Genomic DNA, 17555 nt, shown 5'->3' on the forward strand with positions numbered 1-17555 from the left:
ACACATACAACTCGTGTCGGGCTTGCTGGGTCCCGCATCGGGCGCCTCCCCAGGTGGCGAATAGGGGAATGCCCGGCATATCTGCACGTCAGATGCGTCGGGTACCGAGGAAATAGAATACTCGGGGTGGACCAAAACCTAGCAAAAGATGATATGAAAATGACAGATCAATTTCAAACATCGTCTACGGTGCAGAGGGGGGATACCTCAGTGCCGGCGAGGGAAGACGTGCAAACGGGTCTAAACTCGTTGTTATCAAGCAACCGTTTGAACAGCGGAGTAGACCCCATGGCTCTGCTGTCTAGCAATGCTAGCAAAGTTACAGGGAGTACGAAATCAGCCCAGATGGCAGAGAACGGACAGCTGAGCAACATTCTTCCAAAAAGTGGAGGACCTTTTGCTCCTGTCACTAATCAAACCTACCGAGGAAGAATCAACTCTGTACCGACCGTTACAGGCCAACAGTCACCAATGGAGAGGCTCGGCAGCAAGATCGAAGAGTTAGCCGACTTCATAAAAGACAAGAAGAATCTCCATCATGAGATCGGAAAATTGGTGACGTCTATTAGTACGGCATATAGGCTGGCCAACAAATCACCAACGACGTTGGCGTCAACGACTCAAACATCTCCGAGTCTGAGCAAAAAATCACAGCCACCTCTGGTCACTCCTAAGAAATTATCACAGCAAGGAGAGGGCAACACCATGAAGAGGCCGCTGTTCACGCTCAGTCCTTCCGCAGAAATTGACAAGCCAGCACAGAAAAAGACAGCCCGGGATGATACCTGATACGGGATGATACCTGGACCAAAGTGACTCGGCAAAACAAGAAAAATAAAGAAGAGGAGCAAGCGGCTCAATCTGCTACAGCCCAAAACCAGCCAAACAGCGGTGGCTCCAAGAAACCGAGGAGGAAGAAGACAAGAAATAAAGCTGTGCTTGTCCAACAAGCTGAAGGGCGAACATACGCCGATCTCCTCAAGGAAATCAAGGCCAAGGTAAGGCCTGTCGAGACGGGCGTAGACATAAAGTCTATTAAAAAGACGAAACATGGAGGCGTTCTCCTTGAAATGGCTCAAAAGACCGAAGACAGCAAGGCTTTCACCGATGCAGTAAAGGCAGCCACTACAAACATCGGCACAGTCAAGACGCTAACACCAACAACAACGATCGAGATCCTCGACTTGGATGAAATCTCTACCGAGAGCGAAGTCCGTGAAGCACTTAAACGTGAATTTACTGACAGCCTGGAGGTCAAACGGGTAAATTTGACAAAACCCACACCACGAGGCAATCGGGCAGCCTTCTGCGAAGTAGACGAGGCCAGTGCGATTAAGGCCCTTGACAAGGCCCGTATAATGATCGGTTGGGTGAACCTTATAGTGCTGAACACCGGGAGCACCACGACCTTTAGAAGACCAGGGTACCAAGAATCTATCCTCGACATCTCGTTGGCGACTCCAAGGACTGCCAACATGATCGAAGACTGGACTGTATCCGAAGAATACAGCGGCAGTAGGGTGTCCGTTATTTCCCAAGTTATTTCGCGATCGCCCGCTGGATTTTTAGTTCTTGACCTAAAAAAAAATATCTTACCCAAATAAGCTCTTAATTACGAAATTGAACCGTGCCGAAGTCGAGTTACATTTCCCATTTAAATAACATGGGAATTTGGAACTTTTTGCAATTATTTTTTTTCTTCAAAAAAAATGTCACCACGATTATGATCGGTGCATATTCTGATGAGAAATTGAATGCTCTACAAAAAAGTTCTCTTATAATTTTTCGATAAAATCATTCCTTTAGAAGTTATTTGTGGTTAAAGTTGTGTTTATAGTTATTATCATAGTTTTGCAGTCTTGCTATAAAGTTTTTTGTCTTATAATCATTTATTTTATCTATAAATGTTCCAAAAATTTTATCAAAATGATTAATAGTTACAGTAACGTTAACAATACGATGTATTGAATACATTTTTAATAATATTGCCGCTTATTTGTATTTTTTCTGTCTCTATTCACATTTATTTGTTAAGCAATTTTTAGTCGCATTATGATAAGTATTCATGAATTTGTTTGTTTTTGTTTTCATGAATAATTTGCACTAAATATTGTTTTTGTTCTTTTTTATGCGTTAAATTGTTGATGTATTTTTGAGTTCATCGAAGCGCTCTTTCGGCTACATCGTTAACAATTGTAGATTATTAACAATGTCTAATCCTTCCAAACAATCATTATTGGTGGCTCATGTCTCAAAAGTTAATCTCTAGCAATTTTTATTTATGTTGAATCAAAAAAAAATTTTTCATCGAATTTGAATTAATAAAAATTAATTTATTTAAGAAAGAAATCAATATCTTTTTTTTTTGAATTGATAATTTCATTATCTGCATTAACTATATAGCGTTCAGGGGGAATCAAAATCGAAATTTTCATCACATTTTAATAATTTAACGTAGTTGGATCCTGCAAGACATATTTCAAGAAAATTATGAAATTTTTTTTATTGAAAGATAATTATATTAATGATTCACCACCAAAATTTCAGATCAATTCACCACATTGTTTTTAAGCAATGAATTTTCGAAATTGCAACATTTACACGCAAAGGTATAGAAAGATGGTGAAGTTATACATATAACTTTTATATGTGAAGTTATATACTATAGTATGAAGTTATATACTATAGTATGAAATTATTTGCATCACTCGAGTGGTATGGAAGATCTCATACTAACTTTACCATCTCTCTATACCTCTGCGTATAAATGATGCAATTTCGAAAATTAATTTCTCAAAAACGGTGTAGTGAATCGATCTGAAATTTTGGTAGTGAATTGTTAATATATTTATCGTTCGATAAAAAAAATTTCATAATTTTCTTGGAATATGCCTTGCAGAACCCAACTGTCTTAATCATTTTTCGTTTTACGTGAAGTTATGTATTTGAATCGGAAAAAGTCAAATCAGCCTTTTCACCAGTTAAACACCACAGATGGTTTTTGAATTTGTGCAATACTGCCTCAGAAATTTTCTTAACGGTCGTCCTGTAATGATACAGTCTTTATATAATTTATATCTTGGTATAGAGCTGATGCTGCAAGAGGTGCCAAAAACCAAAATGATACATAAATAAATACTATGAATGAACAAATATCCAAAAGATTTTGTTGCGTTTCAAGATCTAACTCGAAAATGTCCCGAAAAATATATATTTTCAGTGAATAAATCGCTTTTGACATCTAGCGTGCATGGTGAAATGCAACTGGTTTATAAAATTTGATTTCATTGGCACTCTAATAATGCAACTAAAAATTGCTTAACAAATAAATGTGAATAGAGACAGAAAAAATACAAATAAGCGGCAATATTATTAAAAATGTATTCAATACATCGTATTGTTAACGTTACTGTAACTATTAATCATTTTGATAAAATTTTTGGAACATTTATAGATAAAATAAATGATTATAAGACAAAAAACTTTATAGCAAGACTGCAAAACTATGATAATAACTATAAACACAACTTTAACCACAAATAACTTCTAAAGGAATGATTTTATCGAAAAATTATAAGAGAACTTTTTTGTAGAGCATTCAATTTCTCATCAGAATATGCACCGATCATAATCGTGGTGACATTTTTTTTGAAGAAAAAAAAATAATTGCAAAAAGTTCCAAATTCCCATGTTATTTAAATGGGAAATGTAACTCGACTTCGGCACGGTTCAATTTCGTAATTAAGAGCTTATTTGTGTAAGATATTTTTTTTTAGGCCAAAAACTAAAAATCAAGGGGGCGATCGCGAAAAAAAAATCAACTTGGGAAATAACGGATACCCTAAGCGGCAGTGATCACCAGTTCGTGACATTCAACGTTGGATTGGCATCTGCTTCGGTTTCACAACGCGACCTTTCTAAGCGGAAGTGGAATGCCAAGAGGCTTGATCCAGAGGCATTGCAAGCTTCACTTACACGAAGCTGGTCTATCCTTCAGAACAACCCGACTCCGGATACCTGCAGCGAGACGGAAAAGGCAGTGCTAAATACGATGAAGGAAATTGCTGCCGCATGTGATGCCTCTATGCCGCGGCTGAAAAATCAGAGTTTCCCTAGGCCGGCGTTCTGGTGGTCAACAGACATAGCAAAACTCCGGAAAAAATGCCACAGACTACGTCGGCTAGCAACGGGAGCTGTGAAACGCTCCCCCAATCAAGATCTACATTTGAGCGAGTATAAGCAGGCCAAAAAGAACCTAAACCGGGCAATCAAAGCAAACAAAGCGAAATTGTGGCAAGAGATCTGTAACAACCTTGATAAAGATATCTGGGGTAAAGCCTACCAAATTGTCACGAAACAACTTGGAAAGGGTCCACCAGAGGTGTCGAAGTCTCCAGCCTTAATGGACAGCATTGTAGCGGAGCTATTTCCCAAACACCCGCCGCGGGAGAAGAAACACTACACTAAAAACAGCGAAGTAACACCCTTCACAACTAAAGAACTACAAGACGCGGCCAAGTCACTCAAAACAGGAAAGGCACCCGGCCCTGATGGCATCCCAGCATCAGTGATCAAGACTGTAGCCCTGGAATACCCAGACATACTCCTGAACACCTACAATGCATGCTTGGCAACTGGCACGTTTCCCGCGGTCTGGAAGCGGCAGAGATTGGTTCTGCTAGATAAAGGCAAAGGTGGCCCTGTAACACCCTCGTCGTTCAGACCACTTTGCATGCTGGACATTGCTGGGAAATTGCTCGAAAAGCTTATACAGGTAAGACTACGAAACGACATCGATCGTGCTGGAGGCTTTGCCGCAAACCAACATGGCTTCCGAAAAGGACGTTCAACAGTCGGCGCGATCCAGACAGTTGTAGGGACAGCGAGAGAAGCATGGACTGGTAGCCTCAAAGCTCGTAAAGTATGCATTCTCCTCACGCTAGATGTCAAAAACGCATTTAACAGCGCGAATTGGGGAGATATCCTAGACGCTCTGGAACACAAATTTGACGCAAAGCCAGAGAATTTGGCACTAATCGACAACTACCTTGAAGAAAGAAAGCTAATAGCGGAAACTATAGAAGGACCACAAGAATACGCCATAACGGCTGGTGTGCCGCAAGGCTCAATAATGGGGCCCGATTTATGGAACGCCGACTATGACGAGCTTCTTAAGATTCTGTTACCAAAGCATGTAGAGCTAACGGGCTTTGCAGACGACGTCGCGGCCACGATAATAGTAGACAGCGTAGAGAAGGCCGAACTACTAGTTCGGAAAACCATTGATGCCGTCGAGACTTGGCTTGATAAACACCACCTGAAACTCGCCAAGCATAAAACCGAGATGGTTGTTCTGAAACGTCAAAAATGGTTCCCAAAACCATTCGCTGTGGACATGGGAGGAACAACACTAACGTCAACAAGGGCCCTGCGCTATCTGGGGGTAATGATAGACGAGAAGCTATCTTTTCGCGAACACCTCGATAATGCATTCCAGAAAGCCAGCAAGACGGTGTCTAGCCTAGCAAGAATTATGACCAACACCATGGGACCAAGAACAAAAAAGAGAAGAGTTCTTCTAGAAGCAGTCCACTCGGTACTGCTCTATGGAGCTGGGATATGGGCAAACATATTAAAGCAGAAGACCTACCGGCGAAAGATAGCAGCAGTACAGTGGCGAGGCGCTCTCAGGGTTACCTGCGCCTACCGCACAGTTTCCGAAGCAGCTGTATTGGTAATTGCGGGAGCCACGCCCATCGACCTATTAGCGTTCGAGAGAGTTAAACTCTATGACGCTAAAGATAGTGACGAAAACATGAAGGACGCAAGAACGAGGATAAAGGCGGAAACGCAGCAAGAGTGGCAGGACCGATGGACATCGGGAGAGACGGGCAGATAGACAGCGCGCCTGATCCCAAACATCAACGTCTGGCTTTCTCGAAAGCACGGGGACACGGACTTCTTCGTGACCCAGCTATTGACGGGACATGGGCAGTTCAATGCTTATCCTTTCAAGATGGGTTTGCACAGCACACCAACGTGCAAATACTGCCCAGACAAAATTGACAACGCCGACCACACGTTTTTCGAGTGTGATCGGTAGAAGGACGACAGAATCAGCACCGAAGAAACAATAGGCACAACGCTCTCCCCTGAGAGCTTGGTAACCTGCATGATCACAAAAGAAGAAAAAACTGGTCAGCTGTCGCAGCCTACGCGCAGCGCCTTTTAAACGAAAAAATCGCAGAAAGGGATTAGAAACCAGTAGTAACAAGAAGTAGGTGTCGTGAGACACAACATGGACTGGATCGAAGTAATGCTAACGCGGTCCCGATCCAGTCCCTGTAACATCTATGGAGAAAGGAGAGAGGAGAATGTTTAGTCGCAATTGTTGCAGAATAAATATTGACTTCTGAGTCCGACATACCCAGGCACCAACATCTAGTCCTGGCATCAACACCAAGTCCTGGCATACGTAAATGTATTTTACCTCCTCTATAGAAAAAAAAAAAAAAAAAAAAAATAACACACATACATACATACAGACATAGTGACACCCTCGCGGGAATAGTCAGGGAAGCTTCCTAGGACCTCAAAACGTCGAGATCTGATGAAAACTCGATTTTCGAAAAACGGGGTAAAATCAATAACTTCCCGATTTTTGAAAATTTTCAATTTTCTTAGCGGGAAGTTAAAAATATTTTTTCATAAAAAAAGCAACCCCATCTGTTGGCAATACATGTAACGTAATTAAGTTGATGGGGCTTTCGGCTACAAATGTATTGGCGTAACGAGCGAAGCGTGTGCACCAACACACGAGTGTAAAAAGTCACATCTTATGAGTTTATACCTCAATATAATATACGTAATTAACTTAATTAACTTAAAAACGAATGATAATTTTATAATGTGGAAATGAGTGAAAGCAAATAATTATTAAGAAACAATATTTTTTTTACCGTAGTAATAAATACCAGTCTTATTTCCGAATCATATTACAAAAATTCGTTATTTGATCATAATATTATGTTCGCATGGATCGGCTAGTATGAAATTTTGATTTAATATCTAGCACATGAACTTGTATTAAAAAAATAGCTCTTAGATTCAAAAATCTTTAAATTTATCGGAACAACGACACGATGGAATTTAGAATCAGTGCACCAGCAAAAGTTATTCATACTTTAAAAATATGTAGGTTCTATTAAAAGACTAAAATCCGTAAAATTTTGAACCGATTCTATATGAACCGATTTTCAAATAAATAAGAAAATATAAGATATTTTATTTCTCATAAAAAGAAAATCGATTCACCTAAAAATTGTATGTTTTACGAGCGCAGAAAGCTCTTAGAAAAAAATAACATTATTGAGTATCATTATACGTTGAAAAGAAGAATATTGTCATGCCATAACAACTGTCATAAAAAAAAAATGATTGCTTCTTTTGTGTGGTAAATATTAACTAAATAATTATATATTAATTTATACGATTGCAAACGAAAACTCGGTTTTAAAGGGTAGAAATGATTACCAAATTTGATTATTAGTTTTTTAAAGTAATTCAATAATATGAGTTTCGCGTTTATTGTCATGGCTCATTTATTTACAACCATGTTGGATTAAAAACGGTATGTACGGTATTTAGATTAATCCGATAATAATTACAGCTAAAAATTTTTGGTATGATACAGAGAGTAATGAATTTAATTTATTGTTAATCAAACACTCTTTTCAAAGAGAGGAAGGGAATAAATAAATATCCAAATTTTTCAGAAATTGTTGAAGAGATATCTCAGTGATGACTAGTTGTATCGAGGATTCCAAATTTATTATTGAGGGAAACAAATTTCAACTGCGGTGACATTGTTGATGTTACTATCTCAAAGCTTTGTTTTTTTCCAAGAAAAATTTTATTCACTTATTTTTTTGTCCATCTTCACTATTCATCAATGAAAAAGCAATGAATCAAACAAAAAAAAAAAAATATCAGTGATTTCTGAAACTTTTAAATAATGTTAAATTTAAGAAAAAAATTTCATTCCTGTAATTTTTTCAAAACTCTCGAAGTTCATTTTCAATAATCGACATTATTTGCTAAAATTCGGTCGGTTTATTGAAATAAAAGAATAAGTTATTTTTTTAATTGAAATTAAAGATGAAAAAAAATTTTTTTTTAACTTCCCGCTAAGAAAATCGAAGATTTTCAAAAATCGGGAAATTATTGTTTTCCTCTACTCCCTCATGGAAACCGCCGTCAGGCATTACTTCGTGAGGGGAGGATCTAGCTACTACTCTTCCTTCTGGTGGCTAAGGTGTTAACTTCCTTCCTTCTGTCTTTTGGTATTTGCTTTTCTTCTTTCGGTGGAACGCAAGTCTTTGAGGATTTCTGTTGTAAATGTGTTGGTAGCGTTCGAGGCAGCTTCTGACGACAACATTGCTTCCACTAGTGAATCTGGTTGCATTCTCTGGTTCAGGATCCTCTCCAACTCTTCACGCTATGGATCGAAACGAGGACATACAAAGAAAACGTGTTCCGCATCTTCATCAACTTCTGGGCAGGACGGGCACTCCGAAGAATCATCGTGCTTAAAGCGGTGTAGATACTCTCGGAAACACCCGTGTCCCGGCAACATCTGTGTGAGATAGTAATTGACCTCGCTGTGATTCCGGTTAAGCCAAATGTCGATCCGAGATATGAGGCGGTGCGTCCACCTACCCTTCTCTGCAGCATCCCATTGTAGTTGCCATCGGCCTATGCTCTTCTGCCGTTCTTCAATTCTAAGTTCTTCAGGGCTCAGTGCAGTTGACCTTTTTCGTTGGTAAAGGGCCCGTCTTTCCTCTGCTAGAACTCTAAGAGGTAGTGTTCCGGCAATGACGCACACTGCTTCTTCTGATATTGTGCGGAAGGCACTAGCTATTCGTAGGTCACTCAGTCGATATACTGGTCCAGCTTTTCTCCATGATTCTTGAGTTTCCAGTGCATCAGCCCAAATGGATATTCCGTAAGTGAGCACTGATGTGACTCCTGATGACAATAGTAGCCTCCTGCTCTGCATTGGGCCACCGATGTTAGGCATCAGCCGTGCGAGAATAGCCCTCACTACTAACGTTTTGGCACTGACGTGTTCCACCTGCTGTTTGGAGTCGATTCGGGCATCCAGCATCACTCCCAGATAACGGATGAATGGTTGTGATGTGATTTCTTGTTCTCCGACTCTCAACTTGATGGTTTCTACCGTTTTTCTACCGGTGATGAGCACTGCCTCGGTTTTATGCTTGGCTAGTTGCAAGTTCACCGTGTCCATCTACGAATTGACTCGTCTGAATGTAACATCAAATGCCATTTCTATCTCTTCGAGGTGCTTTGCGACGATCACGACAGCTGCGTCATCCGCATATGCTACAAGTTTGACTCCCGTAGGCAATGCTATTCTCAGGAGGCCATCATACATGATGTTCCATAGAAGAGGACCTAAGACTGATCCCTGTGGCACTCCTCCGGTGATTTCGTATACTTCCGTACCGTTCTTCGTGTCATATTTCAGAACCCATGAAGTAGCTCACTACCATTCTGCAAAGGTATCCTGGTACGTTTTTTTCTTCTAGAGCCCGCATAACGCAGTCCCAGTTAGCGAAGTTGAAGGCATTCTTGATGTCCAAATCAGCCACCAAGCAGTATTTCTTCTTTCCACCCTTCCATCTCGTTCCAGCAATTTCATCCTGAGCTATATCAACAACCAATTTGATCGCATCTAGAGTTAACCGTCCTTTATTCTCTGATGAATTATGCGCTCGAATATCTTGCCGGCCGTGTCTAACATGCAGAGTGGTCGGTAGGATGACGGTTCTTCCGGCGGCTTTTTCCCTTTCGGAAGTAGGACTAGCCGTTGCTGTTTCCACTTCTGGGGAAAAGTCCCTTCCTTCAGGCATGTGTCGTAAACGTCCAGGAATAATTTCGGTGCTGCCCTAAGGATTGATTTCAGGGCAATATTAGGGATTCCGTCCAATCCCGGCGCCTTATTATTCCCTACTCGTTTGCCTACCTCTATCAACTCATCCAACGTGATAGTTGGGATGTCTTCAGGGTTGAGCTGCTCCAACTTATAGGTGAATACCGATTGTTGGGGAAACAGCGCAGTAACAATCTTCTCTAAGAGCTCTGGACACGTAGGTGATGGCACTGGCTGGCATTTCAGGTGGGTCATAACCACTTTATACGGTCTGCCCCATGGATCTTTCTCTACTTCTGCGATCAGTTCCTTCCAGCAGCATCTTTAGCTTTCTTTGATGGCTCTGTTCAATTCTCGACGGGCCTTTTTATACTCTACTAACAGCTCTGCGGAGTTAGGTCATCTGTAGCCACGCTGAAACTTTCTTCATACTGTTTCGACATACTGGCGTCGCAAGCCTGAGTGACTCTTCTCATTAGGTCTTTGGTCTTCTCTTCAGCAGTTTCTACGATGATCGGATCGCACTCTAGGGCTACTACTAAAGCAGTGAGGTCGAGAGATTTAACTTTCCACCCAACCGCGCTAGCGTTCCTGTTGTCTCTTGTTAGATTCTGGCCAGTTGATACTTCCCATAGTATCGCAATATGGTCGCTGGTTGTGTAGATGTTCAATACTTTCCAAGAAAAACCTCTTGGAGCTATGCAACTGCTGACAAATGTAAGGTCGACAATTGAGTTTGCCTCTCCCTTAGTATACGTTGGCGTGTCACCGGTGTTAAGAAGGATCACGTCCACTGTGGCCATTGCTTCTAGAAGTGTTTTTCCACGTGTATTAGTGAACTTGCTGTCCCAGTCTACTGCCCAGGAATTGAAGTCACCAGCTATTGCCACGGGAAAGTGTTTTCTCGCGTCTTCAGTTAGCCGATCAAGGAAGTCTTCAAACTGTTTATTAGAGAGACTAGGTGGTGCATAGCAACTGTAGAAGCAGAGGCCATCTACCTATGCTGCTACGAAGCTGGCTTCTTTATTGTTTACTGTTCTCTGAAAAGGACATTTACCGCAGGACCAGATGACGGCTTTGTTAGTGCTGTCGGATCCCAGGGTTGGTTACTCAGGTATCTATAAGGCTCACTTATAAGTGCTACGTCTGCCTCTAATTCGCGCACAGTTTGCATGAGCAGGTCATGCGCAGCCTCACAATGATTGAGGTTGAGCTGCACTATCTTCATGTTCTTGGCTTCGTTATCTTCTGGAGCGCTTCTTGGAAGACGGGGCATCTGTTTGTGCCTGCATGGTGAGCCGCCTTTTCTACGCCGTGCCGTTCAACGCACAGTGCACATTTAGCTGGATTTTTACAATCAGCAATTTTGTGTCCTTCTTTTCCGCACCTTATGCAGTGCTTAGACCGGTCGACTTCGTTTTTGCACTGAGATCCGAAGTGCCCAAAGTGCCAGCATTTGAATCATTGTATGGGTCTCTTCGTTGCTCTCATTCGGCAATTGACCCAGCCGATCCTTATTTTGCAGTTTCCTTCCAGTAACTTTTGTGCTGCAGCTGCTGGTAGTGATACTGTGGCTGTCTGCGTACCCCTAAAGGCTTTACGGATCTTGATTGCCTCTAGTGGGATTTCACAACTTTCTCCAGCTTCCCTTTTTAGAACGGTCTGAATATGCTCTTTCGTCGTGTCGTCATCGACATCTCGGATCTCGATGGTCTCCTGTGGCCCTTTGCAGATCAATTTGGCCTCCTCCTTAAGGATGTCTGCGATCGTCTTTTGCAGGGCTTGGCCTTTGTCATTGCTCTTCCTCGAAATCGTAATCAACAAGTCGCCACTTCTGGTCTGGTTGATCTTATCCACAGTTGAACGAACCTGCTCATCTGGGACGTCCTGCTTTATGCGACGCAGAATCTCGGCATACTTTGTTTTCTCGGCCGGGCGGATGATAAGTGCGTCGGGTCTGATCCATTTACGTGGTTTTTTTCGCTTAGGCTCTGGCCTGGGCTCCTTCGGCAGCTGCTTTGAGACTTGCTCTCTAGCTAGCTTCCTCTTCTCCTTCTTAGACTGTACTTTTTCCCTATCAGTCGCCTTCTTAGGTTCGTCGCCCTGCCCTGCCACTCGTTGGGGAGGGCTTTTTTTCAGGTCCTTCTTCTTTGTGACTTTGTCGGTTGGCTCTGGCAAATTTCGGTCCTTTCTCTGTCCAGGTCTTGTGTTAGTTTCACCCTTGTCCTCAGCAGCAGATTCGCCGTCACCGTCGGCTCCAGTGTCCATTGCTTCTTCATTCTCAATTTCAGTTTGATTACGTCGTCGTGATGACTGCCATTCCTCGTCCAGTTTCTTGAATCTTCCAAGAGCATTGACTACACCGGTTGTCTTGGTCTTTATCTCCTTGTGGATATTGACCTTTGTTTGGACAAACTCTTGCAGCTCAATAGTCAGCTTTTCAAGGCGCTCCAGCGCTTGCGTTCTCTTCATTTCAGCGCTTGCTTCAATCGCTGCTTGTTGGGCATGAAGCCCGTTTCCACTCTTGTTTGTTTTCTGTAAATTACTCATACTTTTTTGATTTACCAGCGCATCGTACGGAGTGGAGCGGGTTGTCATAACTAGGAACGGGTGTACCATCGGAGATAGTACTCCTACCCCAGTTCCCTGAGGCCTAGCCGACACTTAGCCAGTCCCGGAATACACGGACGGACTAGATTCGCTCGGGGCGGTGAAGATTTCGATCTCTAACACTCACTGCGTACTTCCTGATCAAGGCCCGAAGTGACTGGCTCTTGATCCGCTACTGCAACTTACACCTCGGCAGAGCAAGTTCACATCAGCCGTAGCCCGCATCCTCGGAAATAATCGACACGGGTTCCGGACACTCCCAGTGAGTTACAGCAGGGAACGATCATCTTGCTAGGGCAGTTAGTGTGACCAACCCATTAAAGGGGGAGTTTTGTCCACGGGAGCGTATTTTATTTGGCTCCTACCCTCTGTAACTCATCAACTAAGAGACCTAGTGTCATCCAAGGACAGCAAGCGTTCTCCCATCCGCTACGGGGAGACGCGCCTGGTAGCAGTTTCTCCTCTGCCACAGGTGTGTGTGTGTGTGTGTGTGTGTGTGTGTGTGTGTGTGTGTGTGTGTGTGTGTGTGTGTGTGTGTGTGTGTGTGTGTGTGTGTGTGTGTGTGTGTGTGTGTGTGTGTGTGTGTGTGTGTGTGTGTGTGTGTGTGTGTGTGTGTGTGTGTGTGTGTGTGACTATGTGACTCTCTTATAACTTTTGAACGACTAAACCGATCGGAATTTACTAAACGGCGTTCTAAAGAGTTCCCTCAAACTTGGATTTCCTGTGAATTTGAACCGATTCGGACTGATAGATTTTGAGCAATTTTGAAAAATCTCGAAAAAAAAAAAAGAAAAAAATTTTTTTTGAAAGTGGTTTTTTGGAATCACTTTTAAACGGCTTTATCGATCAACTCAAAAAATTAATCCGCCCTTAAGCTTGAAAAACCACGTCGATCGCCACCAAGCGGGTCAAAATCGGTTGATTCGTTCGAGAGATATCGTGAACGAAAGAAAACCGAAAAAAGTGTTTTTTCGGGATTACTCCGAAATTTTTGGTTTGATCAATCAAAACCTAAAAATAACTTATGAGGATGATAAAACTGCGTCGAATGCCGCCAACCGCGTGAAAATTGGTTGATCCATTCAAAAGTTATTGCGGTTTGAAAATTCCAATAATAGTGTTCTCTGAAACTTCTATCAGACTTTTGAGCTGGGAGAGCTAAAATGCATAGAAGTATTATTTCTTTGAACTCAGCGAGCTCAAGATATCACATAAATTATATTTTGAGCTCAAAATCTCAAAAATGTCATGAGTACAATTTTAAGCGTCCAGGAATGGAATTAGCGAGAAGTTGCAGGGATGGCCTTTAGGGTGAACCGTTTTTCTAATTTTTTTTAAATGTGTTGACAAATTTTTCAAGGAAATTAATTACAGTTTTCGAATTTGTCGTGCAATTTCCTGCACAGTGAACAAATTTTCATTCAAATTACCGTGTTCTGCTCTGTGTTTTTTTTTAATCCCTATAAAATAAATCACTTATATTTTACAGTTATTACAAAAATATTTAAGTAATGAAGAAAAGACAACGTAATGAATGAGACTCTAAATCTTAAAGTTTCTTGTTTCTGTCTTCTACTTAAGAAAATACCAGTACTCAGTAAACATTAAAAAATACAGCTATCAACTTTTGAAATATTCTTGTAACTTTTAAATGTTCAGAAGCTTTGAAAAGTTAATCTCTTTCCGTGTTTTGTGTTATTATTTAATATGACTGTTCTTCATATAGTTTATTAGACTTTTAATGAACATCACGACCAGTATGTTAATAACTCTTTCAAATATATTATAGTTATTAACCATCAGATGTCCTGTTAACATTAACAATTAAAGAATATCCGAACAAAAACAGTTTCACTGTAAAAATCGCGCCAAGTCCACGTTCATTAAACTTACATTTATTTCGAAAACAAATTAATTCTTTACAGAAAGATATATGAAATAAAAATGTTATTATACAAAAAGTTGTGGAATAAAAATAAAACCAAGTAACGGTTATAACTCTTAAGTTGAAAAAAATTTTGTTGCAAATTCAAGAAATAAAAAAAAAAGTTTTTGGACGTACTTGGTGCGCGTCAATGAGTAACACAAATTTTTTCATGTCCCGTAACTATATTGATCGAACTATATCTGACTAAATTTTCTTTTATTGCGAGTATTTAATGCTCAATAACTTTTTACTTGTTAGGATTACGAAAAACTACCTCAGTACTTTTTTGTAAAGAATTGAATTTCCTACAACAATAATCAATGAAAAATACAGAAAAAAATTTTTTCGTAGTTTTACCGGATGAAAACGTAAAAAAAAAAATTCTACGTGTTATTTAAATGCATGTACGCAGGCATCCGATAACTTAAGTGATAGAGCTCCTGGCATGTATTCAAGGTCGTCCGGATTCGATTCCTGGCTTGGTTTCAATCCCTTAATTTTCTCTAAGTTATTGTTCGCTTTCAACAAATTTTTCATTTAATTATTATTAATTTAATACTCGAACGGATACTTACAATTCTTTTAGCTCAGTTGTATTCAAGTATGAATAAATGGCATGGACTCATCTAAAGATGACTCATCTCAAATCGGACTCATCTGGACTCATCTAAAGATGACTCATCTGAAATTTTCATTCATATTTACTTGAATGACATACGACTCGACAGACCGAAAATACATAAAAAGCTAACATAATAATTTAATTAGTTAATTAGTTCAAGCCTGGTTAGTTTTGTTTTATCGATTTATAAACCATTATTTAATTTTATTTTGTAAAACTCATATGTTTAATCAACTTATTTCTCATCAACGTTACCATTAATTTATGACTTAATAATGCTTAGAAAAAATAATTATAACAATAATAATAATTAGTAATTAATAACAATAACTACAACATAATAATAATTAGTACTTAATAATACCAGATATTTGTAAGAGATAATACTCACACTGATAAAAAAGTTAACTTGACTCAAGAGCCAAAATCTTGAACCATGAATACCATTTTAAAGAAAATGAGTTTCTTGAGTCAAGAGAATAAATTCTTGAGACAAAAAAAAATTTACTTAAATCAAGAATAATTTCTTGACTCAAGAATTTATTCTCTTGACTCAAGAAAATCATTTTTTTCAAAATGGTATTCTTGGTTCAAGATTTTGGCTCTTGAGTCAAGTTAAATTTTTTATCAGTGTACCATTACGATAGTTTGAATAATGATCACCCGACTCATCATCAAACAAATCCACCTTATTCAACAAGTTTATTAAAAATAGAATATCAATAGCACATCAACCATAAACCTAATTTGCCCCAACAAATTATACGCCCAATATTCAAAACTCCTCTTCGAACAAATTGCCTCTAATTTGTGATAATTGCAGCATTAAATCTCTGAGAGTGTCTCCTGATGACTTTCCCGATTGTTCGCAAGATAAATTATTTTATTACTCAATATATTCAACCGAATTTGCATATTTTACACTGTGTCCTAAGGAGAAATTCATAAAAATAATTTAAATTTAACCTTAAAACTGTTTCGCATAAAATTTCTCTGAGTAATCGTGTTTTGCATTCACCTCGAGTAAAACTGAACTTATCGCACGAAATTCTCTCCACGTACATTAGTATGTTTAGCGTTAAGTAAACAACAGTGTAAGAGCGTAATTGTAAAAAATTTATCTTGTAATTTTTATAATCATTTCATCATCATGTATCTTATCCTTCAATGGTATTTCTTTGTGTTACGCAAAATAAAGTTTACTTGATCCAAGAAAATTGTAAAAATTTTTTTTAAACAAAAAAAATTTTATAGAGACAATAAAATTTTCATGGCTTGAAAAATCTTCACTTCTGCCAAAATGAAGTTCTTTTTTTATATTTTCTTGAGTCAAAAAATTTTATTCTAGATCCAAGAAAAAAAATTAAATTATCATTAAGGTTTATATCTATCATTAATTACGAAAAATATGCAAAACATTATTAACTGTCTGTTTAACTAACATGAAACCTTTAGATTGTTTACATTTTAAGTCTAATCAATCATGCAAATCAATCAACATAATAAAATTGAGATAAAATTCATGTGGGGGCTAGTTATCCGTCATGTGATTGGTCGATTATATATCATAAGCATGAAAATATGTGTAATTCTACATTTAGGTGCGGGTTTGCACGTGCTCATTATTTCTAGCCAAATGAAATCGACACATTTTTTATAAATATGATATAAGTTCTTATCTAAAATCCGACATAATAGTATATTATGTAATTGGCGCAACAAACGAAGCTTGTGCGTCCATACAAAAGTGGCGAAAGATCGTCCATACAAGGTTGAAAAGTCAAGATCTGATGAAAACTAGATTTTCGAAAATCGAGGTAAAAAAAATCACTTCCCGATTTTTTCAAAATCATTGATTTTCTTAGAGGGAAGTTAAAAAAATAGTCATGTTATAGCATGCGAAAATGAATAAATGAAAATATCTATTAATAAAATAGTATATTGTGTGACTAGGGATGAAACAAAACGATTTCAGACCAGAGTGAAGTTGCCTGCCCGAGCGAAGCGAGGGCTGGCATCACTCGGTCTGAAATCGTGTTTCATCCCGCGTCATACATTATATTTTTCATATAAGTTGCATTAAAAATGCTAGTTTCAATGTCTGGAGCCAACCAGAACTAGATAGTTTTAGACGAATATCGAAAATACCATTTTATTATAAAACTTATAATAAAATAGAAAGTAATGGTTTATTTTTTATCAAACATTATTCGTAAATTGAATAGTTTTCTTTTGTCATTCTTATTTATGCTTAGTAACAGAATTATGATATGTCAATACAGTTAACGGTTAGAATGACAATTATAAAGGTATAAAATAAACAAACAATTGATAGGATTGAAAATAAAGCTGCAACTTCATCTCGCGGGCAGAAAATCGTCATTTTCTGTCCGCCGGGAAGAAATAATTGATTCCTGCCCGGCACAGTCGCATTCGTCTGAAAT

Source organism: Cotesia glomerata, linkage group LG2 (assembly GCF_020080835.1).
Source record: "Cotesia glomerata isolate CgM1 linkage group LG2, MPM_Cglom_v2.3, whole genome shotgun sequence".
NCBI classification, from domain to species: Eukaryota; Metazoa; Arthropoda; class Insecta; order Hymenoptera; family Braconidae; genus Cotesia; species Cotesia glomerata.